The following is a 13,841-nucleotide window of genomic DNA, read 5'->3' on the forward strand; positions in this document are numbered from 1 at the left end:
TAAGTTGGATTTTTTTATTATTATTTATTTTTTATTTTTATTTTTTTTAATTGGTAGTCTCAAGTTTTAAGTTGGATTTTTTTATTATTATTTATTTTTTATTTTTATTTTTTTTAATTGGTAGTCTCAAGTTTTAAGTTGGATTTTATTATTATTATTTATTTTTTATTTTTATTTTTTTTTAATTGGTAGTCTCAAGTTTTAAGTTGGATTTTATTATTATCATTTATTTTTTATTTTTATTTTTTTTAATTGGTAGTCTCAAGTTTTAAGTTGGATTTTATTATTATTATTTATTTTTTATTTTTATTTTTTTTAATTGGTAGTCTCAAGTTTTAAGTTGGATTTTATTATTATTATTTATTTTTTATTTTTATTTTTTTTAATTGGTAGTCTCAAGTTTTAAGTTGGATTTTATTATTATCATTTATTTTTTATTTTTATTTTTTTTAATTGGTAGTCTCAAGTTTTAAGTTGGATTTTATTATTATCATTTATTTTTTATTTTTATTTTTTTTAATTGGTAGTCTCAAGTTTTAAGTTGGATTTTATTATTATCATTTATTTTTTATTTTTATTTTTTTTAATTGGTAGTCTCAAGTTTTAAGTTGGATTTTATTATTATTATTTATTTTTTATTTTTATTTTTTTTAATTGGTAGTCTCAAGTTTTAAGTTGGATTTTATTATTATCATTTATTTTTTATTTTTATTTTTTTTAATTGGTAGTCTCAAGTTTTAAGTTGGATTTTATTATTATTATTTATTTTTTATTTTTATTTTTTTTAATTGGTAGTCTCAAGTTTTAAGTTGGATTTTTTTATTATCATTTATTTTTTATTTTTATTTTTTTTAATTGGTAGTCTCAAGTTTTAAGTTGGATTTTTTTATTATCATTTATTTTTTATTTTTATTTTTTTTAATTGGTAGTCTCAAGTTTTAAGTTGGATTTTATTATTATTATTTATTTTTTATTTTTATTTTTTTAATTGGTAGTCTCAAGTTTTAAGTTGGATTTTATTATTATTATTTATTTTTTATTTTTATTTTTTTTAATTGGTAGTCTCAAGTTTTAAGTTGGATTTTATTATTATCATTTATTTTTTATTTTTATTTTTTTTAATTGGTAGTCTCAAGTTTTAAGTTGGATTTTATTATTATTATTTATTTTTTATTTTTATTTGTTTTAATTGGTAGTCTCAAGTTTTAAGTTGGATTTTATTATTATTATTTATTTTTTATTTTTATTTTTTTTAATTGGTAGTCTCAAGTTTTAAGTTGGATTTTATTATTATTATTTATTTTTTATTTTTATTTTTTTTAATTGGTAGTCTCAAGTTTTAAGTTGGATTTTATTATTATCATTTATTTTTTATTTTTATTTTTTTTAATTGGTAGTCTCAAGTTTTAAGTTGGATTTTATTATTATTATTTATTTTTTATTTTTATTTTTTTTAATTGGTAGTCTCAAGTTTTAAGTTGGATTTTATTATTATTATTTATTTTTTATTTTTATTTTTTTTAATTGGTAGTCTCAAGTTTTAAGTTGGATTTTATTATTATCATTTATTTTTTATTTTTATTTTTTTTAATTGGTAGTCTCAAGTTTTAAGTTGGATTTTTTTATTATTATTTATTTTTTATTTTTATTTTTTTTAATTGGTAGTCTCAAGTTTTAAGTTGGATTTTATTATTATCATTTATTTTTTATTTTTATTTTTTTTAATTGGTAGTCTCAAGTTTTAAGTTGGATTTTATTATTATTATTTATTTTTTATTTTTATTTTTTTTAATTGGTAGTCTCAAGTTTTAAGTTGGATTTTTTTATTATCATTTATTTTTTATTTTTATTTTTTTTAATTGGTAGTCTCAAGTTTTAAGTTGGATTTTTTTATTATCATTTATTTTTTATTTTTATTTTTTTTAATTGGTAGTCTCAAGTTTTAAGTTGGATTTTATTATTATTATTTATTTTTTATTTTTATTTTTTTAATTGGTAGTCTCAAGTTTTAAGTTGGATTTTATTATTATTATTTATTTTTTATTTTTATTTTTTTTAATTGGTAGTCTCAAGTTTTAAGTTGGATTTTATTATTATCATTTATTTTTTATTTTTATTTTTTTTAATTGGTAGTCTCAAGTTTTAAGTTGGATTTTATTATTATTATTTATTTTTTATTTTTATTTGTTTTAATTGGTAGTCTCAAGTTTTAAGTTGGATTTTATTATTATTATTTATTTTTTATTTTTATTTTTTTTAATTGGTAGTCTCAAGTTTTAAGTTGGATTTTATTATTATTATTTATTTTTTATTTTTATTTTTTTTAATTGGTAGTCTCAAGTTTTAAGTTGGATTTTATTATTATTATTTATTTTTTATTTTTATTTTTTTTAATTGGTAGTCTCAAGTTTTAAGTTGGATTTTATTATTATCATTTATTTTTTATTTTTATTTTTTTTAATTGGTAGTCTCAAGTTTTAAGTTGGATTTTATTATTATCATTTATTTTTTATTTTTATTTTTTTTAATTGGTAGTCTCAAGTTTTAAGTTGGATTTTATTATTATCATTTATTTTTTATTTTTATTTTTTTTAATTGGTAGTCTCAAGTTTTAAGTTGGATTTTATTATTATTATTTATTTTTTATTTTTATTTTTTTTAATTGGTAGTCTCAAGTTTTAAGTTGGATTTTATTATTATCATTTATTTTTTATTTTTATTTTTTTTAATTGGTAGTCTCAAGTTTTAAGTTGGATTTTATTATTATTATTTATTTTTTATTTTTATTTTTTTTAATTGGTAGTCTCAAGTTTTAAGTTGGATTTTTTTATTATCATTTATTTTTTATTTTTATTTTTTTTAATTGGTAGTCTCAAGTTTTAAGTTGGATTTTTTTATTATCATTTATTTTTTATTTTTATTTTTTTTAATTGGTAGTCTCAAGTTTTAAGTTGGATTTTATTATTATTATTTATTTTTTATTTTTATTTTTTTAATTGGTAGTCTCAAGTTTTAAGTTGGATTTTATTATTATTATTTATTTTTTATTTTTATTTTTTTTAATTGGTAGTCTCAAGTTTTAAGTTGGATTTTATTATTATCATTTATTTTTTATTTTTATTTTTTTTAATTGGTAGTCTCAAGTTTTAAGTTGGATTTTATTATTATTATTTATTTTTTATTTTTATTTGTTTTAATTGGTAGTCTCAAGTTTTAAGTTGGATTTTATTATTATTATTTATTTTTTATTTTTATTTTTTTTAATTGGTAGTCTCAAGTTTTAAGTTGGATTTTATTATTATTATTTATTTTTTATTTTTATTTTTTTTAATTGGTAGTCTCAAGTTTTAAGTTGGATTTTATTATTATCATTTATTTTTTATTTTTATTTTTTTTAATTGGTAGTCTCAAGTTTTAAGTTGGATTTTATTATTATTATTTATTTTTTATTTTTATTTTTTTTAATTGGTAGTCTCAAGTTTTAAGTTGGATTTTATTATTATTATTTATTTTTTATTTTTATTTTTTTTAATTGGTAGTCTCAAGTTTTAAGTTGGATTTTATTATTATCATTTATTTTTTATTTTTATTTTTTTTAATTGGTAGTCTCAAGTTTTAAGTTGGATTTTTTTATTATTATTTATTTTTTATTTTTATTTTTTTTAATTGGTAGTCTCAAGTTTTAAGTTGGATTTTATTATTATCATTTATTTTTTATTTTTATTTTTTTTAATTGGTAGTCTCAAGTTTTAAGTTGGATTTTATTATTATTATTTATTTTTTATTTTTATTTTTTTTAATTGGTAGTCTCAAGTTTTAAGTTGGATTTTTTTATTATCATTTATTTTTTATTTTTATTTTTTTTAATTGGTAGTCTCAAGTTTTAAGTTGGATTTTTTTATTATCATTTATTTTTTATTTTTATTTTTTTTAATTGGTAGTCTCAAGTTTTAAGTTGGATTTTATTATTATTATTTATTTTTTATTTTTATTTTTTTAATTGGTAGTCTCAAGTTTTAAGTTGGATTTTATTATTATTATTTATTTTTTATTTTTATTTTTTTTAATTGGTAGTCTCAAGTTTTAAGTTGGATTTTATTATTATCATTTATTTTTTATTTTTATTTTTTTTAATTGGTAGTCTCAAGTTTTAAGTTGGATTTTATTATTATTATTTATTTTTTATTTTTATTTGTTTTAATTGGTAGTCTCAAGTTTTAAGTTGGATTTTATTATTATTATTTATTTTTTATTTTTATTTTTTTTAATTGGTAGTCTCAAGTTTTAAGTTGGATTTTATTATTATTATTTATTTTTTATTTTTATTTTTTTTAATTGGTAGTCTCAAGTTTTAAGTTGGATTTTATTATTATCATTTATTTTTTATTTTTATTTTTTTTAATTGGTAGTCTCAAGTTTTAAGTTGGATTTTATTATTATTATTTATTTTTTATTTTTATTTTTTTTAATTGGTAGTCTCAAGTTTTAAGTTGGATTTTATTATTATTATTTATTTTTTATTTTTATTTTTTTTAATTGGTAGTCTCAAGTTTTAAGTTGGATTTTATTATTATCATTTATTTTTTATTTTTATTTTTTTTAATTGGTAGTCTCAAGTTTTAAGTTGGATTTTTTTATTATTATTTATTTTTTATTTTTATTTTTTTTAATTGGTAGTCTCAAGTTTTAAGTTGGATTTTTTTATTATTATTTATTTTTTATTTTTATTTTTTTTAATTGGTAGTCTCAAGTTTTAAGTTGGATTTTTTTATTATTATTTATTTTTTATTTTTATTTTTTTAATTGGTAGTCTCAAGTTTTAAGTTTGATTTTTTTATTATTATTTATTTTTTATTTTTATTTTTTTTAATTGGTAGTCTCAAGTTTTAAGTTGGATTTTTTTATTATTATTTATTTTTTATTTTTATTTTTTTTAATTGGTAGTCTCAAGTTTTAAGTTTGATTTTTTTATTATTATTTATTTTTTATTTTTATTTTTTTAATTGGTAGTCTCAAGTTTTAAGTTGGATTTTATTATTATTATTTATTTTTTATTTTTATTTTTTTTAATTGGTAGTCTCAAGTTTTAAGTTGGATTTTTTTATTATTATTTATTTTTTATTTTTATTTTTTTTAATTGGTAGTCTCAAGTTTTAAGTTGGATTTTTTTATTATTATTTATTTTTTATTTTTATTTTTTTTAATTGGTAGTCTCAAGTTTTAAGTTGGATTTTTTTATTATTATTTATTTTTTATTTTTATTTTTTTTAATTGGTAGTCTCAAGTTTTAAGTTTGATTTTTTTATTATTATTTATTTTTTATTTTTATTTTTTTAATTGGTAGTCTCAAGTTTTAAGTTGGATTTTATTATTATTATTTATTTTTTATTTTTATTTTTTTTAATTGGTAGTCTCAAGTTTTAAGTTGGATTTTTTTATTATTATTTATTTTTTATTTTTATTTTTTTTAATTGGTAGTCTCAAGTTTTAAGTTGGATTTTTTTATTATTATTTATTTTTTATTTTTATTTTTTTTAATTGGTAGTCTCAAGTTTTAAGTTGGATTTTTTTATTATTATTTATTTTTTATTTTTATTTTTTTTAATTGGTAGTCTCAAGTTTTAAGTTGGATTTTTTTATTATTATTTATTTTTTATTTTTATTTTTTTTAATTGGTAGTCTCAAGTTTTAAGTTGGATTTTTTTATTATTATTTATTTTTTATTTTTATTTTTTTTAATTGGACGTCTCAAGTTTTAAGTTTGATTTTTTTATTATTATTTATTTTTTATTTTTATTTTTTTAATTGGTAGTCTCAAGTTTTAAGTTGGATTTTATTATTATTATTTATTTTTTATTTTTATTTTTTTTAATTGGTAGTCTCAAGTTTTAAGTTGGATTTTTTTATTATTATTTATTTTTTATTTTTATTTTTTTTAATTGGTAGTCTCAAGTTTTAAGTTGGATTTTTTTATTATTATTTATTTTTTATTTTTATTTTTTTTAATTGGTAGTCTCAAGTTTTAAGTTGGATTTTTTTATTATTATTTATTTTTTATTTTTATTTTTTTTAATTGGTAGTCTCAAGTTTTAAGTTGGATTTTTTTATTATTATTTATTTTTAATTTTTATTTTTTTTAATTGGTAGTCTCAAGTTTTAAGTTGGATTTTTTTATTATTATTTATTTTTTATTTTTATTTTTTTTAATTGGTAGTCTCAAGTTTTAAGTTGGATTTTTTTATTATTATTTATTTTTTATTTTTATTTTTTTTAATTGGTAGTCTCAAGTTTTAAGTTGGATTTTATTATTATTATTTATTTTTATTTTTTTTAATTGGTAGTCTCAAGTTTTAAGTTGGATTTTTTTATTATCATTTATTTTTTATTTTTATTTTTTTTAATTGGTAGTCTCAAGTTTTAAGTTGGATTTTATTATTATTATTTATTTTTTATTTTTATTTTTTTTAATTGGTAGTCTCAAGTTTTAAGTTGGATTTTATTATTATTATTTATTTTTTATTTTTATTTTTTTAATTGGTAGTCTCAAGTTTTAAGTTGGATTTTATTATTATTATTTATTTTTTATTTTTATTTTTTTTAATTGGTAGTCTCAAGTTTTAAGTTGGATTTTATTATTATTATTTATTTTTTATTTTTATTTTTTTTAATTGGTAGTCTCAAGTTTTAAGTTGGATTTTATTATTATTATTTATTTTTTATTTTTATTTTTATTTTTTTAATTGGTAGTCTCAAGTTTTAAGTTGGATTTTATTATTATTATTTATTTTTTATTTTTATTTTTTTTAATTGGTAGTCTCAAGTTTTAAGTTGGATTTTATTATTATTATTTATTTTTTATTTTTATTTTTTTTAATTGGTAGTCTCAAGTTTTAAGTTGGATTTTATTATTATTATTTATTTTTTATTTTTATTTTTTTTAATTGGTAGTCTCAAGTTTTAAGTTGGATTTTATTATTATTATTTATTTTTTATTTTTATTTTTATTTTTTTAATTGGTAGTCTCAAGTTTTAAGTTGGATTTTATTATTATTATTTATTTTTTATTTTTATTTTTTTTAATTGGTAGTCTCAAGTTTTAAGTTGGATTTTATTATTATTATTTATTTTTTATTTTTATTTTTTTTAATTGGTAGTCTCAAGTTTTAAGTTGGATTTTATTATTATTATTTATTTTTTATTTTTATTTTTTTTAATTGGTAGTCTCAAGTTTTAAGTTGGATTTTATTATTATTATTTATTTTTTATTTTTATTTTTATTTTTTTAATTGGTAGTCTCAAGTTTTAAGTTGGATTTTATTATTATTATTTATTTTTTATTTTTATTTTTTTTAATTGGTAGTCTCAAGTTTTAAGTTGGATTTTATTATTATTATTTATTTTTTATTTTTATTTTTTTTAATTGGTAGTCTCAAGTTTTAAGTTGGATTTTATTATTATTATTTATTTTTTATTTTTATTTTTTTAATTGGTAGTCTCAAGTTTTAAGTTGGATTTTATTATTATTATTTATTTTTTATTTTTATTTTTTTTAATTGGTAGTCTCAAGTTTTAAGTTGGATTTTATTATTATTATTTATTTTTTATTTTTATTTTTTTTAATTGGTAGTCTCAAGTTTTAAGTTGGATTTTATTATTATTATTTATTTTTTATTTTTATTTTTATTTTTTTAATTGGTAGTCTCAAGTTTTAAGTTGGATTTTATTATTATTATTTATTTTTTATTTTTATTTTTTTTAATTGGTAGTCTCAAGTTTTAAGTTGGATTTTATTATTATTATTTATTTTTTATTTTTATTTTTTTTAATTGGTAGTCTCAAGTTTTAAGTTGGATTTTATTATTATTATTTATTTTTTATTTTTATTTTTTTTTAATTGGTAGTCTCAAGTTTTAAGTTGGATTTTATTATTATTATTTATTTTTTATTTTTATTTTTTTAATTGGTAGTCTCAAGTTTTAAGTTGGATTTTATTATTATTATTTATTTTTTATTTTTATTTTTTTTAATTGGTAGTCTCAAGTTTTAAGTTGGATTTTATTATTATTATTTATTTTTTATTTTTATTTTTTTTAATTGGTAGTCTCAAGTTTTAAGTTGGATTTTATTATTATTATTTATTTTTTATTTTTATTTTTTTTAATTGGTAGTCTCAAGTTTTAAGTTGGATTTTATTATTATTATTTATTTTTTATTTTTATTTTTTTTAATTGGTAGTCTCAAGTTTTAAGTTGGATTTTTTTATTATTATTTATTTTTTATTTTTATTTTTTTTAATTGGTAGTCTCAAGTTTTAAGTTGGATTTTATTATTATTATTTATTTTTTATTTTTATTTTTTTAATTGGTAGTCTCAAGTTTTAAGTTGGATTTTATTATTATTATTTATTTTTTATTTTTATTTTTTTAATTGGTAGTCTCAAGTTTTAAGTTGGATTTTATTATTATTATTTATTTTTTATTTTTATTTTTTTTAATTGGTAGTCTCAAGTTTTAAGTTGGATTTTATTATTATTATTTATTTTTTACTTTTATTTTTTTTAATTGGTAGTCTCAAGTTTTAAGTTGGATTTTATTATTATTATTTATTTTTTATTTTTATTTTTTTTAATTGGTAGTCTCAAGTTTTAAGTTGGATTTTTTTCTTGAACATCAGATCACTTCCTTGCGAAGAAGAGTTGAGGATATGTGTTGCATGGAGAGATATGGTATGAGAATATGATGGAATATGAGTTTTAAAGATAGGATTAGATCTGATACATAAGATGCCCTGCATTCAATAATTGAGCAATGAAAATACTATTTTAAACCTTGAAGATTAAGTCAGGGAGATGTGTGTAAAACAGAAGACTTTGTTTGTTTGACCATATTGAAAAACTGAATGAGATCTATAAAAGTGAACGTGTCTGTCTGTCTGTGTGTCTGTGTACATTTCCCTACGCAATAACTCTGTCAATTTTTAGTCTATAGACTCGAAATTTGAAATACCGGGTACTGAGATTTGGGAAAATCGATGTGACGGGTATCAGCCAGAAATTTGGCTGTTAAGGGGTCAAATTTCAACGATTTGACCTTTAAGAACTCTACCAAACTCCTCCGACAATTTTGGGTCTAGACACTTGAAATTTTAGATATGGGTTCCTTGAACCTGGATCTAACTTAATAAAGTAATTTGAGCCCGACACTATAAATTTTAAGGGGTCATAATAGGGGTCAAAGTTTTAAAAAATTAACCATTTTTTTGTTTTTTTGCTTTTTTTGCACAGCATACACCTCCAAACACCCGAGCAACGCCGGGCACCCCTGCTAGTATATATATATAACAAATTTACATTGTTGCAACATTGGACGTGTTAATGTTTCGGACAAATGGTCGGTTAAAACCAGAAGTCCTCATCAGGTGGCTTAATAAATGGTTGCTTTCCACAGAAGAAACCAGTTTTCAAATTTTTATCGTGAACGTTGCATAACAAAGATTTGAGAACTGGTTTCCTCTGTAGAAAGCAACCATTTATTAAGCCACCTGATGAGGGCTTCTGGTTTTAACCAACCATTTGTCCAAAACATTAACATGTCCAGTATCGCGACCATGTAAATTTGTGCATATTAATAAAAATATATTTTGCTCTTCTTTTATTGAGCACTCTTAATAACCTCATTAAATTCATTAGTTTATCATTTTGAACACCTTTAACCTTCTATTAATATATATAAGAAAAACAGGATAGTTACATTCCAAGATGCAAATATTTATTTTCATGCAGGCTGCCGAAACAAATACACGATGTTGAGTCTTTTATGAACGTTTTTTCTTTTTCAGTATTATATTGCCATGCATTTTTCTATCTAAGCAAAGAATTTCTAATTTTTCTGAAGAGTATATGCACAAATAGAAAAAGTATTGACATAATAATAACCATTTGTTTCTGCATAACGAAACGGATCTGTAAAAAAATTTAACATGCTGGAGGAGCTATTTTGCATGAAAAACAAATATTTGGATCTTTGAATGTAACTATACTGTTATTATTTTATATGTGCTCTGTTATTATATTGAACTTACATTGAGCTTCTAAACAAAAAGGATTGATATACATAAAGAGTGAAATATAATTGAAAAAAAATCATATTTTACCAAAACGACATATGTGTGTGTGTGTGTGTATATATATATATATATATATATATATATATTCAGCACACAGTGGGCAACATACCAATTCGGGACTATTTTCATTGTTTTCTCCATGGAATTTTATACATATGATATAAATTGCATCAATGATCTCCCAAAACACTTACCTAAATCATTCGTTGACATCTATGCTGATGACACGACCATCTATGGCAACACATCAAAGGCCGTAAATGACAAAGTTCTCTCTGATTCTCTCTCCTCTGATCTTGAGCGCGTGGTACAATGGGGGAAGAAGTGGCTGGTTACTTTTAAAGCATCTAAAACCAAGCTTCTATTTTTATATCATCAATGCTCTGATCCCCAGCTGGCATCAATTGTGATGGATGGCTCTCGTCTTGGGAAGGCTCCATGTTTTGACAAGCTTCTCGGCTTGACCTTTACTCCTGATCTGAAATACAACACGTACATCAAATCTGTTGCCAAAGTCGCTGGGAAGATGGTGGGATCCTTCTACCGCTCCAGTAGATATCTCACTGCTGATGCAATTCTCTATCTATATAAAAGCCAAATACGTCCAAGGATGGAATACTGCTGTCATATCTGGACAGGAGCTGCTAAAACCAGCCTATCCTGCCTTGACAGAGTACAAAATAGACTTTGTAGCTTAGTAGGGGATGCCCTTTTCTCTTCCCTGCAACCTCTCTCCCACAGAAGAGACGTTGCGAGTCTGTCTTTGTTTTATCGTTATTTCCATGGCAAGTGCTCATCTGAGCTCCAATCTCTGGTCCCCCCCCTTGCCAATCTTTCATGAAAAACACCTGTCTAGCTAAAACCACAGTCAATAATTTTCCTCACTCTTTATCTGTGCCTAAATCAAAATGTAGATTCCATGAACAAAGCTTCTTATATTAGAACTGCACGCCTGTGGAACTCTTTCGTTTGCCTGTTTCTCACCTGACTACAACTTGGATGTTTTCAAGTCCAACATAAACAAATTCCTGATAAACTGCCCCCTTAAGTAAGACACTTTATCAAATCTCCATTACTAACGATTACTATGATATTATCCCATAGATTAGTGTACATGCAATAACCATTATCCCCGAGTGGCCTCCGGACCTTGCTAAGTGGTGACTACCATGTAAAAAAAAAAAAAATTTTTTTAAATAGGATATATCTGAAGTAAGATAAGGGAGCGACGGATCATCAAAGGTTGAGAAACACTGGTCTAGGCTATTGTTAAGATGACCTGTTGACTGAGGTGTGCCTCTGATCTTGTGCAGTTCTAAAGAGGTGCACCTTCCCAGTCTTTACCTTTTCCCTTTCAGAAAGGGTTAGTTTATTGTTAATTGTCTTTTCTCTATCAATATTGTGCATGCATGGTCATTTCCAAATTCAATGTAAACAAATTCTTGTCAAACCATTTTATCAAATAATCATATTCTGCCAAGTTTCAACCATTTTCTTAAATTGTCGAAACGGAACGTAGAAAGTGGATTTTGGGTTCACTTTAAGCACTTTTTCTTCTCTTAGATTGTTCTTTAGTATTCACATTCCATGAGCGATGTTTCTGACAAAGGGGAAAGAATTGCTGTTTTATTCGTCGGAATCTATGTATAAAACGTTTATCGTTGACTAAGTTTTGACCATGAAGCAGTATATTTTTTAGCCCCTTAAATCAACTGGCTTCATGCCTTGTCTGGAGCGATTTTCATAAAAAAAGAAGAAAAAGAATGCCCCTGATAACATGTTGCTCCTCATCTGAAAAAAAATCCCTTTTTTATTTATGCATGTTGCTTCATTGAACCCACATTCATATCCACTACACATACACGTATACACATACACTCATACACACACACACACACACACACACAACATCTGAGAAGGAGATGCTAAGAGTACCCTTTCATGCTTTTACAAAACCAGCTTCGAAATCTAGTGGACAAGTACTTTTTCGCTTTCCTATTTCCTCTATCTCTTCTCTATCCTTATTTTCATGGCAGGTGTTCGACTAAGCTCCAACCTATCTGCACTGCCATAAAACATTTGCAACAAACACTTCTCTAGCTACAACAAGTATCCACCATTTTTCTTACTCTATAACTGTGCCTAAAATTAGACGAAAATTCCATGAACAAAGTTTCTTTCCTAGAACTACCCGTCTGTGGAACACAATACCATGGGTCTGTTTCTCAGATGACGTTTTCAAGTCTAATGTAAACAAGTTCCTGTTGATCCGTCCTCTTAAATAATTAAACCCTAAAGTTCTGCCATGACTGATACTTATGGTATTGTTTTCACCGACCACCTGACAATCATAAACTTTTAGCCTTGAGTGGCCTTTGAGTTTTGATTGGGGATCCCCCTCCTCTAGTAAAAAAAAAAAAAAAAAAGAAAAAAAGAATTTATTTTTTATTTTTTTTACACATTGGCCCGGAAGCCACTCAGGGATAAGGGTTATTGCAAGTACATTACGTTACTGTGGAGATTTGATGAAATGTTTACTTAAGGGGGCGATTCATTAGGAATTTGTGAACGTTGGACTTGAACACATCCAAGTTGTAGTCAGGTGGGAAGCAGGCACACACAGTTTTATTGGTATAGACCAGGGAAATCCAAACTTTTCGAACAGGGGGGGGGGTCCAAAATAAAATAAAAAAATTACCATATTGTATACTTTTTCCTCATCTGCTTTGTTTTTTAATAAAACTGGTTCTCCAAAACCTTATTTTTAAAATTATTTTTGGAACAAAAGAAAAACCATTACACTATTTTTACACATTTCTATTTTTAAAATATTTCCTGAATATTTTTATGTCTTCTATAAGAGCTCCACGGGCCAGATTTGGCCCGTGGAGCATAGTCTGGAGACCCCTTTTTTAAATCGTTGTTTTCTTCGCTTTTTAATGTATTTTTCTGAATCCGAATAGCTTATTTTATTTTTTAGTATTGTAAAGAAAACTGAAGAACATATATCAACAGTTTATTTTGAAGGAAAACTGAACCCATAACTAATCTGATTCTATAATATTGTGAGCAAACCATCTAAATATACAAATTCTTATTTGTCGTTTTTATGCAGCTAAATCCTCTTCCCCCACGGAAAGAAAATAATTAAAGAGAAATTTCCTTGGACGCCGGTTAAGCGGAAACTATTGATTGAAAGTTATTACTATTTTGCTGTTTCGGATTTTTTCTTTTAAGTTTTTTTTTTTTTATTTTATTTTTTTTTTAGCTTTTTTTTTTTTTTAGCTTATTTAAGCTTCTTTTTTTTTTTTTTTTCCTGCAAGGGAAAAACAATTTGCCATCGAGTTATTGGGAGATGATTATTTTTCGAAAGAAAGAAACGCCTTCTTTTGTGCAATAGGTTTTGGCTTTAAGTAAAAACAAAAATAACTTGACACTCACAACGACGATATTTGAATTTTTGAAAGAATATCAATAACCCTAAATGATGAGATATAATAAATATACACATATATATATATATATATATATATATATATATATAGAGAGAGAGAGAGAGAGAGAGAGAGAGAGAAAATAAAAAAGGAAAAAACCGTATTATGTGTTCACCAACGTTTCGTCTTTATTTCGAGACTTCCACTGGGTGAATGAGATTAAGAAACCAAAAAATATACCAGTACAAAATATTTGAAAAAGTTTCACGTGCACAGTGTAAC

General features: G+C 21.7%; 1 protein-coding gene across 1 annotated transcript in view; it reads left to right on the top strand.

Annotated features, from left to right (window-relative positions):
• LOC145294258 (mitochondrial inner membrane protease subunit 2-like) overlaps nt 1–13,841 on the top strand; it is a 281,152-nt gene that overhangs the window by 192,790 nt on the left and 74,521 nt on the right. The window lies entirely within an intron of this gene.

Source organism: Euprymna scolopes, chromosome 15, assembly GCF_053919585.1.
Source record: "Euprymna scolopes isolate OS-2025 chromosome 15, ASM5391958v1, whole genome shotgun sequence".
NCBI classification, from domain to species: domain Eukaryota; kingdom Metazoa; phylum Mollusca; class Cephalopoda; order Sepiida; family Sepiolidae; genus Euprymna; species Euprymna scolopes.